Source organism: Rhinolophus sinicus, linkage group LG04 (genome assembly GCF_036562045.2).
Source record: "Rhinolophus sinicus isolate RSC01 linkage group LG04, ASM3656204v1, whole genome shotgun sequence".
NCBI classification, from domain to species: domain Eukaryota; kingdom Metazoa; phylum Chordata; class Mammalia; order Chiroptera; family Rhinolophidae; genus Rhinolophus; species Rhinolophus sinicus.
In genome coordinates this window covers 129047202-129064851 of record NC_133754.1, presented here as the reverse complement: position 1 = coordinate 129064851, position 17650 = coordinate 129047202, and the positions used below count along the sequence as shown (strand labels likewise).

Here is a 17650-nt window from a genome sequence, read left to right as displayed (position 1 = left end):
TGCTTTCTACGATGTGACTGCCTATCTAACTTATAAAGCATGATGCCAAGCAGATTGTCACAAGAATGTTATGTATTAACAGAAGTTGATTCAATGTTTACATTTAGGAAATTCCTTTTGCTTAGGAAATACAAAATCTTTGCATAGCAAAAGCAACACAAACTCAGGCAGAAGAAGGGAAAGGACTTTAGAAAGCATAGCTTGCTATTGGTTCCAAGTTTTTGCAGTCTCAATGACTAGACCTCTGTCCAACATGAGCAGCCATATAGGCTAGTGACTGGGTAAGAAATGGGTTTTGGAATCGGGCACATCTGAATTCAAGTCCTGCCCTCACCACTTACTCCTGGGGTAACTCTGTACAGGTTATGAATTTTCTCTAGAATTTAGTTTCATCATCTCTGAAACAGAGATTAATAATAGCACTTAGTTCCTAGGATTGTTCAGAAGATTTAATATACCAGCATATTGTCTAAGACCTAGAAACACTTGATAAGTGATAGTTTCTGCTTTCAGTGAATTAATGTACTTTTTGTGGAACCCAGTCCTTTTCCTTAGGTTTTACCCCCACACATCTATGCCACACAAACAAAAATCCCCACTTACATAATGGTGTCTATGTGTGTCGCAAAGTTGTAGAGAGTAATAGGATTTTGTTCTGTGTTAGTGATTGCAATGCTGTTATAGTGATGCTATCAGCTAGGAATGCCTCACCACTCGCCTGGGCCCGTACGACTTGTGGCAGCCCCACAGATACTTCCCCACCAGAGCCAATGTTATGGCTGGACTTCCCCTTGTGCTTCTTTTTGCAAGGTGCACTTAAGTAAAAATTCATCAGGGAACTTTGAAGAACAAGATTTATTACTCACAGGCCTTGGAAGGTACACAGCACACCACAGGGCCACACAGCAAGGCTGTGGAGAAGAGAGAAGGAGTGAGTCCAGATCTAGGGTCAAGGGTGTGGTACCTAGAGTTTCATGTGTTCACTCTTTATTGAAGAATTTAAAACATAAAAGCAGGGGGTGGCCGGTTGGCTCAGTTGGTTAGAGCGCAGTGCTCATAATACCAAGGTCGCCGGTTCGATCCCCACATGGGCCAGTGAACTGCGCCCTCCACAACTAGATTGAAAACAAAGACTTGACTTGGAGCTGCTGGGTCCTGGAAAAACATACTCTTCCCAATATTGCCCAATAAAAATTTAAAAACAACAACAAAAATATATATAAAAGTGGGAATTAGAGTACAAGAAGAAAAAAGTAGGGTCACTCAAGTGGTCAGTAATCTAGGTTATCCCAGGCTTTCTAAAAGGAGAACTTCATGGGTTTGGGTGGCCTGATTTCTTATACTTGTTTCACTAGTCAAACAGCTGGCAATATGTTTATTTGAGATGAATGTCTTTGAGATAGATGCCTCGGCAATCAAAAGCTTAATGGTAGGCACTTAACACTACAAATTTCCAACACAGAAACTTAACACTTTAAGAAGGAATATTATATACGCCCCATTCTTAAAAAGATCCTTCTACAATTTCAGGGACCTTGAGCTCCAGTCTATCACTAGATTGCAGAGCCCTTTTTCTGCTCTCTTTTATGCCATCTTTCCACCTCCAAATGTCTGTCTGTTTCTAGTGCGCAAAAGTTTAAGCCTCACTTTCTATCCATAAATGTCTTTTCCAATACAAAAACCACTTTTCTCCCAACAGGATTTTTTTTTCTGTTGATATAATAACTTTTTTTCACACCCAGTTAGTTACATTTGGTTTATATTTTGCAGTTCTAAATAAGAATTGCATTTGAAAAAATTATTTTCACTACTGAAAATGGGGGAGAAAGTTTCAAAATAACTTTGATGGACCAATCCTAAAAGATGGTAAGGTACATTATGCCTGGGACACTGTATAGGCAAGTTCAAAGTTTCCTTGAGAATGCCAGACCATCCTGATGTGTTACTCAATTCTGTTTTGTTGAATCATATATCACATGAACAAATTAGCAAAGGAATCAAAAAGAACACCAAGAATCCGGCTTATCTTTGCAGAGCCTAACAAAATGTGGTACCAGTTTACAGACCAAAATAAAGTTCTCTATAGCAGAAGTGACCTCTCATTGCCTCAAAGGCTGTGAAACCAGAGGCATGACATTTTTAGAGCGATAAAACAGCTTTGCTGTCAGCTAATTCAACCCTCTCACTTCACAGATGAGAAAACTAGGCCACCAACTAATTAATAACAGCTGAGCCCAGAGTTGAGGTTTCCTGACTCCAGTGCTTTCCACTTCCCATGACATCATGGTTGTCATAGAGTCAGTATCAAGACAGGTGCCAGGGAGCATGGAACGAGACCCAAGAACATCTAGAGAGTGCTATGAAGGGGAAATATGAGCATGGTGGCCAGAGAGAACTTTGTTCAAGCACCTATGCCTTCTGCTATGGTCTGAATGTTTGTGTCCCCCTAAAATTCATTATGTTGGAACCTAACCCCCAAGGTGATGGTATTAGGAGGTGGGACCTATGGGAAATGATTAGGTCATGAGAGCAGAGCCCTTATAAATGTGATTAGTGTCCCTATAAAAGAAGCCTCAGAGAGAAAGTTCCTTTGCCCCTTTTGCCATGTGAAGTTACAGCAAAACAATGGCTGTCTAGAAAGTGGGCCCTTACCCAGTTTCTGCCAGTACCACGATCTGCCAGCACCACGTTCTTGGACTTCCCAGCCTCTAGAACTGTGTTTTAGAAATAAATGTTTATGGTTTATAAGCCACCCACTCTGTGCTATTTTGTTACAGCAGCCCAAATGGACTAAGGTACCTTCCTTGGCTTCCTTGAGATAAATTAACTCATCTATAAAAAGGGGTCTAATCCTTCTCTCAAAGGGCTATTTTGAAGATATTTTTTTAAATGTAAAAATACACATGAGAGTTCTTATCACCTGAGAAGTTAGTAGGCACAAAATGAAAGCTAGCGTCCTCCCTTTTCTCAGTCACACCAGCATACAAGTTGGAGTTCAGGTCAAATAACATCAAGTAGGAAAAAGAACAAGTACCAATATGAGAAACAATGAGACATGTGAGCATTTCTGTGGGTACACTTTGTTGGGATTAAGGCAGACGGGGCCTGCCCTTCATAGTGTCAGCTGGCCAGTGAGCACAGAGAAATGCGTATGAGTAAAGAAGAATCTGTTCCAAGTTCTTCACGGAGGAATGGTACATGCCAGGCCCAGCCTGGTTTCCAGCCTGCACCACCCTTTCTACTGGCTCCACACTCATTTCCCAAGGGCAGGATTAGTCCTCTTTCAGTTCCCAGAGCCAATCTTGACCTGGGGCCAGATGTACTCACATGACGCCAACTCCACACTTGCCTGTCAGACTAATCCGGACCTATTGCCCAAGTCTGGATGGCTGGGCTTCTGCTGGCTGTCCTGATTGCCTGCCCCACTGGCCTGCTTTCTACTTTTCCTTGGCTTTGTTGTCATTCTGCTGCACACACCTGACAGAAAGCCCCCTACTGTGTCACCTTGGCCCTTCTTATAGTCAAACATTACAATGGCTTCCTAGTACATAATGTTTTCTCAAAAAGCCAGACTTATGTTTCGCATCCTGTCATTTAACTGTGCCTGAATGGTGCAAGGCAAGAAACTGCAGTCCTATCAGGTTCCTTCCTGGGATCTTTGAAAACTTGATGAGAGACAGAAAGTGGTAAGAGCTGAGTCACCTCTGCAATGTTCAGAAGAGAAGCCCACAAGCTCTTCCTGTTCTGAAGGTCTGACCCTGTGACCACCCTCCCTGAGACTTGGCTGTCTCTCTGCATTCTGTAGTGAGCTTCCACAATACATCTCATTTTTGCTTAGGTGATAGCTCTGCTTCTGGTGCTTGCGCCCATATATGAACCTTATTCAGTACAGATCTCAACTGCTGACTACTTACCTGAACTCAGTGTGCCTGGCTCTCAGCCCAGGACCTCTCTTTCAGCCTACTCACCCCGCTAGGCCAAATCTTAAATCGTAACAATGCACACTAGTACTTAACATTGATATTTGTCTCAGGTTCTCCATAGGATCGCAATTTGGGAACTTACTCCAGTAGGAGCAATTTGTTTGGTCCTATTTGTTTATTCATCCATACATCCTTCCATATTTAGCATCTATGGCACACTAGACATGGCCCATGGTCCTAGGGTTACAGAAACTTACCAGATAGAATCTCTGCTTTTCAACCTCATAGACCAATGAAGGTAATTGCTTTATCAATAAATAATCAGTACAAAGGGGCTAAGCGCTATAAGGGAGGCACAAATATGGGTCATTGAGAGCACAGCGGTGGGAACAAATGACTATCTTCAGAAAGGGAACCAGGAGGTCTTCACTAGGTAGCTAATGTTTAAAATGAGTATTGGAGAATGAGAATGAGTTCACTGGGAGAATAAGGGTAGTACCGCTTTAAGAAAACACTGCAAGCATGGCAAATTTCTTGAGTATTCAACCTTGCAACCCCATCTCTGGGATTTCTCCTACACACCTAACAAATGACTTATGCATAAGATTAACCACTGCAGCACTGGCAAGAGTAAGGGATGGAAAACAACCCACATGTAAATTAGCACCGGTTAGATAAAAATGATGTATCATCTTAATGGAAGACCATGAAACTATAACAAAGAATGAGGAAGCTTATTTATCAGTGTGAAAGATCTTTAAGATACATTGCTAAGTTTAAAAAAAGCAACTTTAGAATAATACTGCCTTTTGTTTTAAATGGGATAAAATGAGAATACATATTCATATTTGTTCACATTTATATTAAAAAGCTAGTTATATACATCTTACCATGGTGAGAACTGAAAAGACAGTGAAAGTAGTGAAGAGTGGACCTTCCGCTGAACACTTATATCTTGTGTTTTTTAATTAAAATATTATCTATTCAAAAATATAAATAGGATTTCAAAGAATACATTGCAAGGAAACAGCAATTTAGGGGACTCAGAAGACAACACATTGTTTTTTTTTAACTGCTCTGAGTCAGAAATTTTCTGTCAAAAGAAAATAAGGAGAGAATGTTTCGGTTCACCTCCCTCTTATGTAATAGCTAACTGCTCACAGCAATTTCAAAATATGAGAATAGGCACCTTTAAAAACACAGACGTGGTGAACACATATGTAATATATAGCTGATGTATTACAGAATTGTACACTTGAAACCTATGTAACTTTACCAACCATTGTCACCCCAATATATTTTAATTTAAAAAAAAAGCACAGACATGAGTGGTGATTCATGGCTAGTACAAAAGCAAAATAGTGTTGGCAGGGAAATCTAACATACAGATTTGGAAGCAGAATATTTTATTCCTTCTCATATGGGTCTCTTCATTCAATTTAAACATTCCTTCAGCCTTATTTTTGAAAGGATGCAGAGGCTTTTCATTTAAAACACTAGAAAAATAAAACAAATAAAACTGAATGTCATCTTAAATAAAACCCTTATGTCATCTTAAAAATAAAAAAATATTACTGTAATTTAGAACTTGTGAAGAATATAAGATACAAGACTGAAAAGTCTGGACTTTCCCCAGGTAATGGGCCAGTGAATGTCATTAGACAGGAATTTTACGTTTTTGGGGTTTTTTCCCCCATCCTTCCATGCTTCAGTGTACTGTTCTTTAAAAAAACAATAGTCTCCTTTCAGACATTCCATGCCATCTGATTATTATAAAATCCATTCACTCAAATGAAAGGAGATATAACTAAATAAAATCAGTCTCATTATTCAAATGAGTGTTCTTGGACATTTACCATTACCCGAGAGTTCAGTCCTCAGTGGAATAGTTTAAAAACTTTGTTTTCAATTCACCAAAGGATGACCAGATTTTGGGAGGGGGTTGGGGGGACTGGGTCATTCTACCAAAACTCAGAAGAATCTTGTTTTCTGTAGACAGCTGTTATTTCTGTCTGCCCATTACCACCTTCCTTCCTTTGGGGAACTGTTCTTCTCTCATCCACTCGCAGGCTCTGCTGCTGATTCTGATGGAGCTGGCTGTCAATCACTGTAACTAATCATGTGGCCACAGGGTGATCTAGATCTAGCCAAACACAGTACCTATTCTTCTCGTCCCATTCATTGGTTCAAAGGAATAGGACACTAATGGGCATGTGTTCCCAGCTGGGTTAATCATCCTTTTGGTTGTTGCTACTTGGAGCCAGATGAAAAGGAGTTGTGCCTCTCAGATCACAAAAGCTGAAAAGACATGAATATGAGACAGCTAGCAGCCCTAGAAATTACATGTGCATATTAAAAAGTTTGGAAGGCTACTCAAAATGTTTTTAAAATCATTTTAGGCTGTTGGCATTATGAGTGATTATAAAAAAATCACTGTAATTTAGTGCTATCGTTTTGATTTTCAACTTCAAACAAACAAACAAACAAATGTAGACCGACTAAACTTTAGAGGTAGTCAAGTCTACAGGACAACTTTGGCCAGAAGCGTACAGAGTGGAGTGGGAAACACTTCATAAAACTGAGGGATGTTAGTTGAACCTTGAATGATCTGGATGAACAGAGAAATACAGTGACCACATTTTGTACAGAAAAGCAAGCAGGCAAGGTCAACTTGTCCCGAGCAAGGGAGAAGTGTCAGCCAACAGTTACCAGGGCCAAAAACATTCTTATCTGAGAGTCTTGAGACAGACGGAGGAGAGGGACCAGCACTAAGCTGAGGTAAAGTGTACTAGAAAAGGAGCCCCCCTGAGGTAGAGAAGGGGACAGGAGGAGGACGAGTGAGGGAGCCTTGCAGCACAGGTAGGTGCACTAGACATATACATGCCTCACTGCCTTCTGTCTACGTAAACAAACTCTGTGTGAGCCCCTACACCCTGCAGCAGCTCATCTCCACAGCCACAACTGGTTAGACCAACAGTGGAGATAGGACAGGGCCATTTGAACGTTAACGAATGGCCTAGCATGGCCCGGTATACAGGACTTTTCCCAAACAGGGAAAACTGGGTCAATCCTCTCCACTCTTTTTCTGCCTCTGGCTTTTGCTCTTTCTCAGTAGCTCCAAAGGGAAGTTTCTTGTAGCTCCACGAACTGATCTGAAAGGTTATAAAGTAGATTGTAGTTCAGGGTTGCAAAATAAAATACAGGACAGTTAAATTTGAATTTCAGATAAATGACAACAACATTATTTAGTATAAGTATGTCCTAGGTAGTGCATGAGATAGACTTCTAAGAAAAAGTTATTTGTTCATTATTTATTTCTGAAATTCAGTTTTGACTGGATGGTCCTGTGCTTTTCATTTGCTACATCTGGCAACCCTGTCAGGAGCCCTTCTGCTGCAGCATGAGCATATGAAGTCTGTGAGGCCAAGCAGTGCAGGCCTCTCCTTTTCTGCCCCTGGTTCTGCAGGTGTGTCTCCTGTCCTTTCTTTGCTGGAGCCCCATTAAGCAACTGGAAAGCACTGTTCCTCCCCGCGTATCTCTGCTACTTCATCTTCCCTGAGCAGAACATACTGTACTGTGAATGAGGTCCAGACGTTTATTGCCACAGGGTCAGGCTGAAACTATGTTGGACTTTATTCTACTACACACCAGAGAAAGCCTTCCAGACTGTCTCCAAAGGAAGGAGTATAATTATGTCAACCTCCTTCTTCAACCCTTCTCCAGCCAACGTAGCCTCTCTTTGAAGCCTCGGGTCAGCTGGCCCCATGCCACCCACTTCCTTAGGAACTCCCTGCCCTCCCTGTAGGAAGAAGACATGCTCCCCCTGTGTCATTTGCAGGGACTTGCAAATATGAGCACTGGAAAGGCTGTACTTTGCTTAGTTACAGCTGACTTTGGGAGAGTGGGTAATCCCTAGTATTAGATGCACTTGACATTTTCACATATGTACCTAAAAAGCAAGGCATACCCTCCAAGGTGAGTAGGTTATTCTCAGCTACAATGTCTAATTACATACAAGGAAAGAATATTCTTCTTGAAAATGGCATTAATTTGAACAGTTGCAAAAGAGTAATTGTATTAAGAAGGAATTACTTTTCTTTTTCTGGGCCTAGTTTACATGACCAGAGGCACACTTGGCTCTCTTCAGCATCCTAGAGAATGATGCCAGCTCTGATTAGATTCATTGGAAATCTCCTCCCTTCTCAACCTAGCTAGAAGGGGAGATTCCACACACACACACACACACACACAATATTTAGCAGTGTACATAAGGAGGCAATGACAACCACCTGACAGAAAGGAAAGGAATAAAATCCAAAAAGTCATGAAAGAAAATATAGTGTTCTTAGTATCAGATCCTATGAACCCTTTGGTTCAAGTTTTGGATGTCCATGAGACTTCTCTATATCCGTATAGAAGAAAGCATAACAAGCACTTTCATCATTGTCTGGTACTCGGGCCTGGCTAATTAGGACAGGGGACTAGCAGCCCTGAGTGTGACAACCTGATAGAGGAGGTGGTGGGGATGCAGGCTCTGGATTGGTCGGTTTACATTTAAAAGGCGCCTTCAAAGGAGAGTCCCTTACTAGCTCTAGGAATTGGCTAGTCCTGGGAGGGGCAGTCTCTCCAGAGTCAGAAAGGTCCCAGATGTCAAAGTATCAGAAACGCATGGCTAATTCAGTAGTATTGGATGATGACCCAAAGCATAAAATGATACCCATGAGTCCATACTGATATAAATAAAAGATTGAATATTTAAATAGAGAAGAGACAAATCTCCCTATAGAATTCCAAATAATTTTTGTAAGTACTCCTCACTCTAGGAGATGGAGTCTCCTCTCTAGAGTATCAGCTGTGCTTACTTCCAAAGAGGAGAGGGGGGCTTTCCAAGGGGTGATAAGGTAATTGTACCGTGGGAAGGTGATTTTCTTCCAAGATGAGGGTAGAATCTTCTGTCAGAGAGTATTTCATTATCTGATCCCACAGCTTCTAGCCGTCACTCCTTTGATACCACTTCCAGGATGTAGTCCACTTACATTAGTGAACGTGTCTCATAGAGGTACCAGGATAACAAGCACATAAAAGAATGGTTCGCTGCAGAATCTTAGGATGTTGCCAGCCTCAATGCATGGGAGTCAGACAATGTCCTGGTCCAGGCCCCCCGCCCCAAACATGACAGCTTCTCCCACATCTCTCTATGTCCACAGTCCCTGTAACCCAAAGGGGCCAGAACGTTTTCTGATATTTTTCCTCTGTATATGCCAGTAGACTTTCTCACTCTCTTTGCTAATCCAGGATTTAAAACACCTTACAATAAATTTGGCAAGTCCTTGGAGAAAGCTAATTACCTAATTTTTACATATTGGTGGAACTGGGCTGGTGGTGATGGAAGAACAAGGAACAGAAGAGGTTTCCTAAAGCAATTAGTTGGGGGCAGTTTAGAGAATAAAAAGAAAGTCATTATGCAAATATAGATCTATTAACAGTTATTCAACTTTGAAAACGATCATTACTTAGAATGGAAAAGGACACTAGATTCAGGTTTTCCACCTCAGTTGTTAAAATTACTTATAATTAATGTCAGCCCTCTGAATGGTTATAAATATTACTGCTCACTAAATGGTTATTATTATTCTGCCAACTGCCTTTATGACTCAGAGCACTCGAGCTGTCTTTCCTGTTCACACCATTCCCTTTCTGTCCTTCTCTAGTCCTTTCTTTGGCAGAGAGAAACCCCCACGTGGTCCCCTGGCTTCAGGAAGGCAATTCTTCACCTGAACAAGCAATCCTTTGAAGCAGAGAATCTAGGAACAATACCAAGCAAAAGACTTTCTCCTTCTTGTATCTTCAAGGAGTCCCAAACCTTTTTGCTGAGAAGAGCTGTCTAGTTCTTACTATCCTAAAACCTCGCAATGTCTAAGGGGTGGGTGAGGATTGGGCATTTGCCTTACTATCTTCTCACTAGACATGCCAAAGAGAGTTGGCTGTGCCAGCAGCTGTTTCACTGTTGTTCCTGCAGAGCCTTTCTTTGAACCTGGTAGGAATGCCTGCCCCAAAGAGAAGGAAGGAAAGAAAAATCAAGCACATGTGATTGCCACTTAAATTTAGAGTTGCGGTATGCTCCCCCCGTAATTGTGTGTTAAGGGTAAACAACTGAAATATCAATTGACTTCGAATATGGTCACAAGAAGTGTAGCTTTGGCAACTCATTAATAGAAAGTTATGCTCAGTTGAGGTGATGGTTGGATCACAAGAGTATTTATTTTTTAATTTAGAGACTTTTTTTCAGATAAAGTTCACGAGTGCTTTGAAACACAAACAACTCTCAACCAAAAGAATCCTTCGACGGATGATAGATCATTTATATATATATACATACAGAGGGTGCCAAAAAAATGTATACACATTTTAAGAAAGGAAAAAACTATTAAAATTGTAATAATATATACCAATAACAAAAGATGAATACAAGTCACATTTGACTTCCGTAATTACAAGAGGCGCTCAAAGTGGTTACCATCAGCATCCATCCAGACACTTCTGTATGGCGTACTGCTTGAGCATAGATAACATCTCTTAAAATGTGTGTGTGTGTGTGTGTGTGTGTGTGTGTGTGTGTGTGTGTGTCACAAAGGTGAAAGCAAAGGAATGAGTGGACAAAAAAGGAGATAAGTCTGCCTGCTCCTGAGACAGGTTAACATGTTGTTAGGTGACGGGAAGGTCCCTGGTAGAATAAACAAAAGACAGCCATATCCTAAAACTCTAGGTTCTAAAGTAGCTCATTCACTCCAGGACAAAATGTAATGGTGCTTTGAGTTTAATAAGTTATCTCATAAATCCTTTTTGGCCTGGACAAACCAAACAGAACAGATCTGATAGCTAAGAGTGGGTTATTTTCCTGATCCCTTCAGGATGGGCAAACAGAACAAACCTGATAGACGAATTCCATTAAAAGGCACCAGCTCCCTTCTCCAAGCAGGCAAGGAAAGATTTAAAAAAAGAGCCTTTTTGCCCTATGTTGGGCACCCCAATCAGGGACCCCCATCTCGTTCCGAGAGCTGCGACTCTTTGCTTTTAATAAACTATCCTCTCTTACAACTCCTTGCCTCTCCTTGGTCTGTGCTTCCATTCTTCGGTTTTACGAGACACGATCCTGGCACTCACAGAAATTTCCTTCATCACTCCCCCATGTCTCTCTTTGATTATCCATATTTTTCCCAAACAAGGTGGCAACACCTCAAGGCAACAGTGTCCTCAAGTGATGTCTTGGAACTGCTACTCAATGAGACGGGACCAAGAGAGAGTCAAAAACAGATGATCAGAAGAATGAAGATGCTTCTCAATATGAAGAGCCCGTCCTGACCAAGCTCATAGTTCAAAGGAGATTCTTAATGGGTACACTAGCATTTAATGCTGTCAACCAGTCATTTTTGGAAACACTGCTCTTCACGTGTATGAATCTTTGTGCCTCTTTGTTATGATCACACATAAGTCTCGCTGCTACCCCAGCAGACTCTTCTTTCTAAGATGTATCACTGCGCGCTGTGCTGGCTTAAGCTCCAGGTCTTTGCTCCACAGAATTTCCCTGGGTATTGCATCTTCCATGCTCTCTTTTAGGCAACTTTTATGTACTCTGTCCTCGAATTCTGAGAAAGGAGGCCTTGGGGCAGTGATAGAATTACTTTAGAAAACAAAACAAAGTGAAAGAGGTTCACATGTGGGATTACATAAATTGGCTGCTGGATGGATTGCAGAGATACAATAGATCAGAGATCACAAACGGTGGGCTACATGCCACGTGCTTGTGTGTAATGAATACTGTTTTTACATTTTATATGAATTGTTAAAAGATAAACTGAGGCGTATTTAAATGTTTATTTGAGCAAAAACTGATTCCAATCGCACTGTGACAAAACAGAAGTGTCGGGATGCTCCACCACAGGAGCTGGGGAGAAATGTTAACAGAGAAAAGGTGGAAGCAAAGCAAGGACATTATTGATTTGCTATAGCGTAAAGCCTAGTTGGCTGTTTGTGATGGGTTGTCCTTAACACTTTCAGTTCGTAACTTTGAGGCATTTTTACAGGCTTAGATTTGGGTTTGCTTAAGTAGGCTGCCTTGGCATTAGAACCAACTCAGTTTAATGGCCTCCTTGTGTAAGTAATTTAACAAAATTAATTGCCCACATTTAAGATCAAGAGATTTCATGTTAAAAAACAAACAAACAAACAAACAACTAACTGTCTGACTTCTCTGGCAGACAAAGCCTGCATTCCCGCATGGTAGCCAGTATAGCTCTGCAGGCAGACACTGGTACTCCTGTTTGCCACAGTTCCCACCTGCAGGCCAAGTTTTATCACCTGCTTAGCCTACGTAAGCATCTCAGGTGAGAAAAGAGCTTGTCTCTTTCTTCCTACTCCCCAATTCATAGTCTTTTCTTTGATAAGCAGAGTTGGGAAACCAACAGCCAGATAACACTTCGTAATCTTGGTTTGTGTCACTACTCAGATTCTCTACTGTAAACCTGTCTTGCCACCTCAAATCAGTGGTTGGTTCCAGTATCCACAATTGGGAAATCTTAGGGGGGTTTTCTCCTTCAAGAATCATACAGATTTTCCAGTCAAGATGGCGGAGTAGCTAAGTGCTGTGCTCACCTCCTCTCAGGACCACATCAATTAAAACTAAACCACAGAACAGCCATTACTGAGAATCGCCTGTAACTGAACTGAATCCCTGCAATGATGGACATACTGAAGAAGCCACCTCAAGACTGGTAGGAGGGGCAGAGACGCAGGACAGGCTCGTCCCACACCGAGGTGTGACCATTACAATTGGAAGGGATCTCTCCATTACAGAGGTGCCCCTCTGAGGAGCAAAGGATCCCAACCCCTCCCCCACTCAGGATTTCAGTGCTGGGGAGAGAAGTCCCCATAACTTCTGGCTGTGAAAACTAGCAGAGATTGTAGCTGGGTGAAACAGACAGAGGCTACACTCTCACGCACTCCTCTTAAAGGGCCCGCACATGGACTTACTTGCTGACAGACTCACTTGCCCTGAGCTCCAGCACTGGGGCAGCAGCTCCAAAGGCGCCAGGGACGTACAGGGAGGAATTGAATTGTCTGGCTCATAGTGAGGGTTGGTGGGGCAGCTTTCTCTTTAAAAGGAGGGATGGAGGAGCTGGTGGAAATCATTGTTTCTTTGTTGGGCCCTCCCCACTCCCTGCATGCAGACCCCAGGCAGATGCCGAATCTGAGTCTCCATCAAACTGGCTATCACCTTTTGTCTGCCCTGCCCTAGTGATTCCCTGAGACCATGCCCCACTCAACTTTCGGGCACATCCAAGTCGCTTCCAGTGGCTTTTCCATATAAATGGCCTGCCTTGGCTAATGCTGCAGACTTTCGTAAAGTCTCTCAAAGGTTCACAAAACCCAAACAAGCAGCATCTGGCTTTGTCGTGTCCTGTACCTGTGGCTGAGCAGCCCTAATCCCAACAAAAAGGACCCAGTAATCCTACTTCTTGGTAAGTATCTGAAGAAACCCAAAACGCTACTTTGAGGGTACATGCTGAGTGAAGTATGTCAGAGACCAAAAGACAGATGCAGTGTGATTTCGCTTACAACTGGAATCTAGAGAACTAAATAAACAAACAAAACAGAAACAAACTCATAGATACAGAGAACGTTTTGATGGTTGCCACACAGGAGGGGGGTTGAGAATGGGTGAAAAAGAGGAAGGGATTAAGAAGTACAAATTGGGGACAGCAGGATGGCTCAGTTGGTTAGAGCATGAGCTCTCAACAAGGTTGTTGGTTCAATTCCCACATGGGATGGAGGGCTGAGCCCCCAGCAACTAAAGATTGGAAACAGCGACTGGACTTGGAGCTGAGCTGCACCCTCCACAATTAGATTGAAGGACAACAACTTGGAGCTGATGAGCCCTGGAGAAACACACTGTTCCTCAACATTCCCCAATAAAATAAAATAAAATACAGTACAAATTGGCTGTTACAAAGCAGTTATGGGGATGTAGGGTATAGGGCACGACGCTCTTAACAAGGTTGTTCGTTATCAGTTCGATCCCCACAGGGGCCACTGTGAGCTGCACCCTCCACAACTAGATTGAAACAACTATGTGACTTGGAGCTGATGGGTCCTGGAAAAACACTTAAAATAAATAAAAGTTAAAAAAAAAGAATATAGTCAATAATATTGCAATAACTATGTATGGTGTCAGATGAGTACTATATTTATTGGAGTGATAGATGGGAGGGGGCTGGGGAATAGGGTGAAAAAGGTGAAGGCATTAAGAATTACAAATTTGTAGGTACAAAATAGTCATGGGGATGTAAAGTGAAGCATAGGGAATCTAGCCAATAATATAGTAACAACTATGTACAGTGCCAGGTGGGTACTAGACTCATCAGGGGGATCACTTCTTAAATTATATAAATGTCTAACCACTATGCTGTACACCTGAAATTAACATAAAATAATACTGAATGTCAACTACAATTGAAAAATTAAAAGGTGGGGAGAAAAAGGCGAAGGGGAATAAGAAATTGAAATTTCCAGGTATAAAACAAATACATCATGGGGATATAATATACAGCATGGGGAATATAGTCAATAATATTGTGATAGCATAGTACAGTGTCAGATGGTTGCTAGACTTATGGTGACCACTTCTTTAGGTATATAAATCTTGAATAATTATTGTGTACACCTGAAACTAATGTAATATCGTATGCTAACTATATTTTTTAAATCTTTTTAAAAAAAGAATCATACATAGTACATAGCTCATTCAGAATCATAGGGCCTATACCAATACTGGAACTTTAGAATCTTTCTACCTCCTTTCTCGTGTTGTTTGGCCCTAGTGACAGGTCTAGCAATATTCTCATCTTCTGCCAAGTCTGCCACAGTGCCAGAAGCTGCCTTTGCCATGGCCTTGTTGGAGAGGAAAAACTGCCTCTACCATCTTAGGTTCAGTCAACGGAGGTGTGTGAATTAAACTGACAAAAGATAGATTAGCAAGAGAAAAGACAGATTTTTTTTTTATTCACATATGTATAACATATGGTAGAATTCACAGAAAAATGTGACTAGAGGAGGCAGTTAGAATTTGGGCTTATATACCATCTTAATGGGAAATAGGGACGGGTCAAAGGGAGTTACAGGAAAACAAATGACTTCTTAATAGGGGAGGGGAAGAAAGGCACTTACGGGAAAACAAATAACTTTTGAGAAAGATAAATGGGCCCTTAGGAGACTAGGTGGGAGTTTGGTGACAATGTCTGTTTGGGTGTGTGGCCTACTTGTAGTCAATCTTACCTGGTTTTAGGGAAGAGATTTATGACTACTGACTCTTTTAGGAGGCTCAGCACTTAGGTAGATAAAGGAGTGTAGCGTGGGGGGAAGAAAAGCCTATTCTCAAATGCCTTCAGCTCAAAATAACTTGTATGCTATAGTGGCTATTCTGGCCCCCTTCAGCCTCATTCCAAGGAGTGGCTGCTGAGGATAAGACTCCACTAAGTACTGTGTTGTGATTACTGATGGTACTTACCATGAATCCTTCTTTTTCTACTAATACCTACAATCCTCACCTCTTGAGCTGCTGCTGCTACCCAATGCCACACATCACAGTGAAAACGAACCATCTTCCCCTGCTGTGCTCATTCTGGTCCTGCCCCTAACCACTGCTGCTCAGGAACCATTGTGGTCTCCACTCCTGAAGCCAGAGTTACTAAATCTCCAGATATATGTTAAGAGTTCTTCCCACCAGAAGTGTGGCTTCATTCTCTTGAGTGAGAGCTCCCTCTGTTGAGAGATTTGGACCAAGACTTAAGACCCGGGGAAGACAGTCTTTAGGTTGTGAGATGCCAACTCAAACTAGCTTAAGATAAGAGATAAAAAATTATTGGTTTACAAATGGCAAGTCTAGAGAAGATGAATTCATCCACAATAATTCAAAGTCATGTGACTTCTTTCATTCTCCATCTTTTGCCTTTACTTATTTAAACTCTTGACTTTCTTCTTTCTAACTCGTCCACTGGCTGACACAGGCTAGGTCTAGGGCATATCTTTGGGTCCTCGGAAGGGAGGAAGATTTTCTTGATTTATAAAAGAAAATCCCAGAGGAGGATTCTGATTGGTTCTAGTCTAGTCACTTGCTCATCCTTGAGTAAATTACTGTGGCCAGAGTAGAAAAGGTTCTATGATTGGCAGCCCCAGGAGGATCAAAAGGAGTAAGGAAGGTAAGTTGTAAGAAACAGAATGTTAAGCAAACAAAAACAACAGATATCTCCTACAACAGTGTACTGATAAATACCGAGGCTCCTATAAAAAGACATATAACATTATTTTAAAATGGGCAATGGACTTGAATAGACATTTCTCCAAAGGTATACAAATGGTCAATAAGCACATCAAAAGATGCTCCCTATCATTAATCATCATGGAAATGAAAATCAAAACCACAAGACACCACTTCACACCCACTAGGATAGCTAATGAAAAAGTCAGATAATAACAAGTGTTGGCAAGGATGTGGAGAAATCAGAATCCTCATACAATGCTGGCAGGAGTGTAAAACAGGGCAGCTACTGCAGAAAATAGTCTGGCAGTTCTTCAAATTATTTAACAGAGATATCATGCGACCCAGGAATTTCACTCCTAGATAGATATATAGAAAGATGTCTAGATTAATATAGGTATGTCCAAGGGAAATGAAAATATGTCTGCACAAAAATTATACGAAAATGTTCACAGCAGAATTATTCATAATAGTCAAAAGGTGGAAACTTCTGATGAATGGAAAAACAAAATATGATATATACATATAATGCAATATTATTCGACCATAAAAAGGAATGAAGTACTGATACATACTACAATATGAATAAACACTGAAAATATTATAAGTGAAAGAAGCTAGTCACAAAAAGACCACACATGATTCCATTTACATTAAATGTTCAAAATATCTAAGTCTATAGACAGAAAGATTAGTGGTTGGCTAGGGCTGGAGGAGTTGAGAGGGTTGGGAGCGACAACTAAAACGTAAAGGGTTTCCATGGATAGTGGCGAAAATGTTCTCAAATTGATTGTGGTGATGGTTGCACAACTCTAACTATACTAAAAACCACGGAATGAACACTTTAGATGGGAGAAGTATAAATAACCAGGGTGCATTCTGAACATCCTACTTCCCTTGGGGCCTCTGAGCGATGGTATGGCGAAAGCTCAATCTGAAGCTAGACAGAGTCGAGTTCCAATCCTTTTACATCCTAGCACTTAACTCCCTCTTCAACAGCAACAGGGATCCTGGAAAGGTTGTTGTGATTTTAAAATATATATATTACAGTTAATAATGTATAGTGTTTGATACACAGTAGACGCTCAATAAACTGTATTGTGTGCGTACATCAATGCATACGTACATATGAACGCGAACATGGTGGAAAGGTTTTGAAGGAACCGGATCTGGAGGACCGGTTGTGACCCGGTCGGCCGTCGCCCCCCAACGTCTCTCAGACTCCGGAGTAGTGAGGCAGCAGCACAGCCCACGAATTCTGGAGTGAAGGAAAAGCCCCGCACCCCAGGGCTGAGGAAAAGCAAAGGCTCGGACTGAAGGGCGTGGCAAGGCCGCCCCACACAACAGAGAGTGATGCTACGTAACTGGTGGAGCCAAGAACCAAACCCCACCAGCTGCGGTGGAGGGAGATCCG

General features: G+C 41.6%; 1 long non-coding RNA gene across 2 annotated transcripts in view; it reads right to left on the bottom strand.

Annotated features, from left to right (window-relative positions):
• Positions 1 to 17479, bottom strand: part of LOC141571114 (uncharacterized) — a 28553-nt gene extending 11074 nt beyond the window's left edge. For both annotated transcript variants that reach the window (XR_012495709.1, XR_012495708.1), the window contains exons 1-2: positions 17363 to 17479; positions 867 to 911 (exon numbers count right to left, since the gene is read on the bottom strand). This is a non-coding gene — a long non-coding RNA (uncharacterized LOC141571114). The remainder of the gene's footprint in view (positions 1 to 866; positions 912 to 17362) is intronic.
• Between the last annotated feature and the right edge of the window lie 171 nt (positions 17480 to 17650).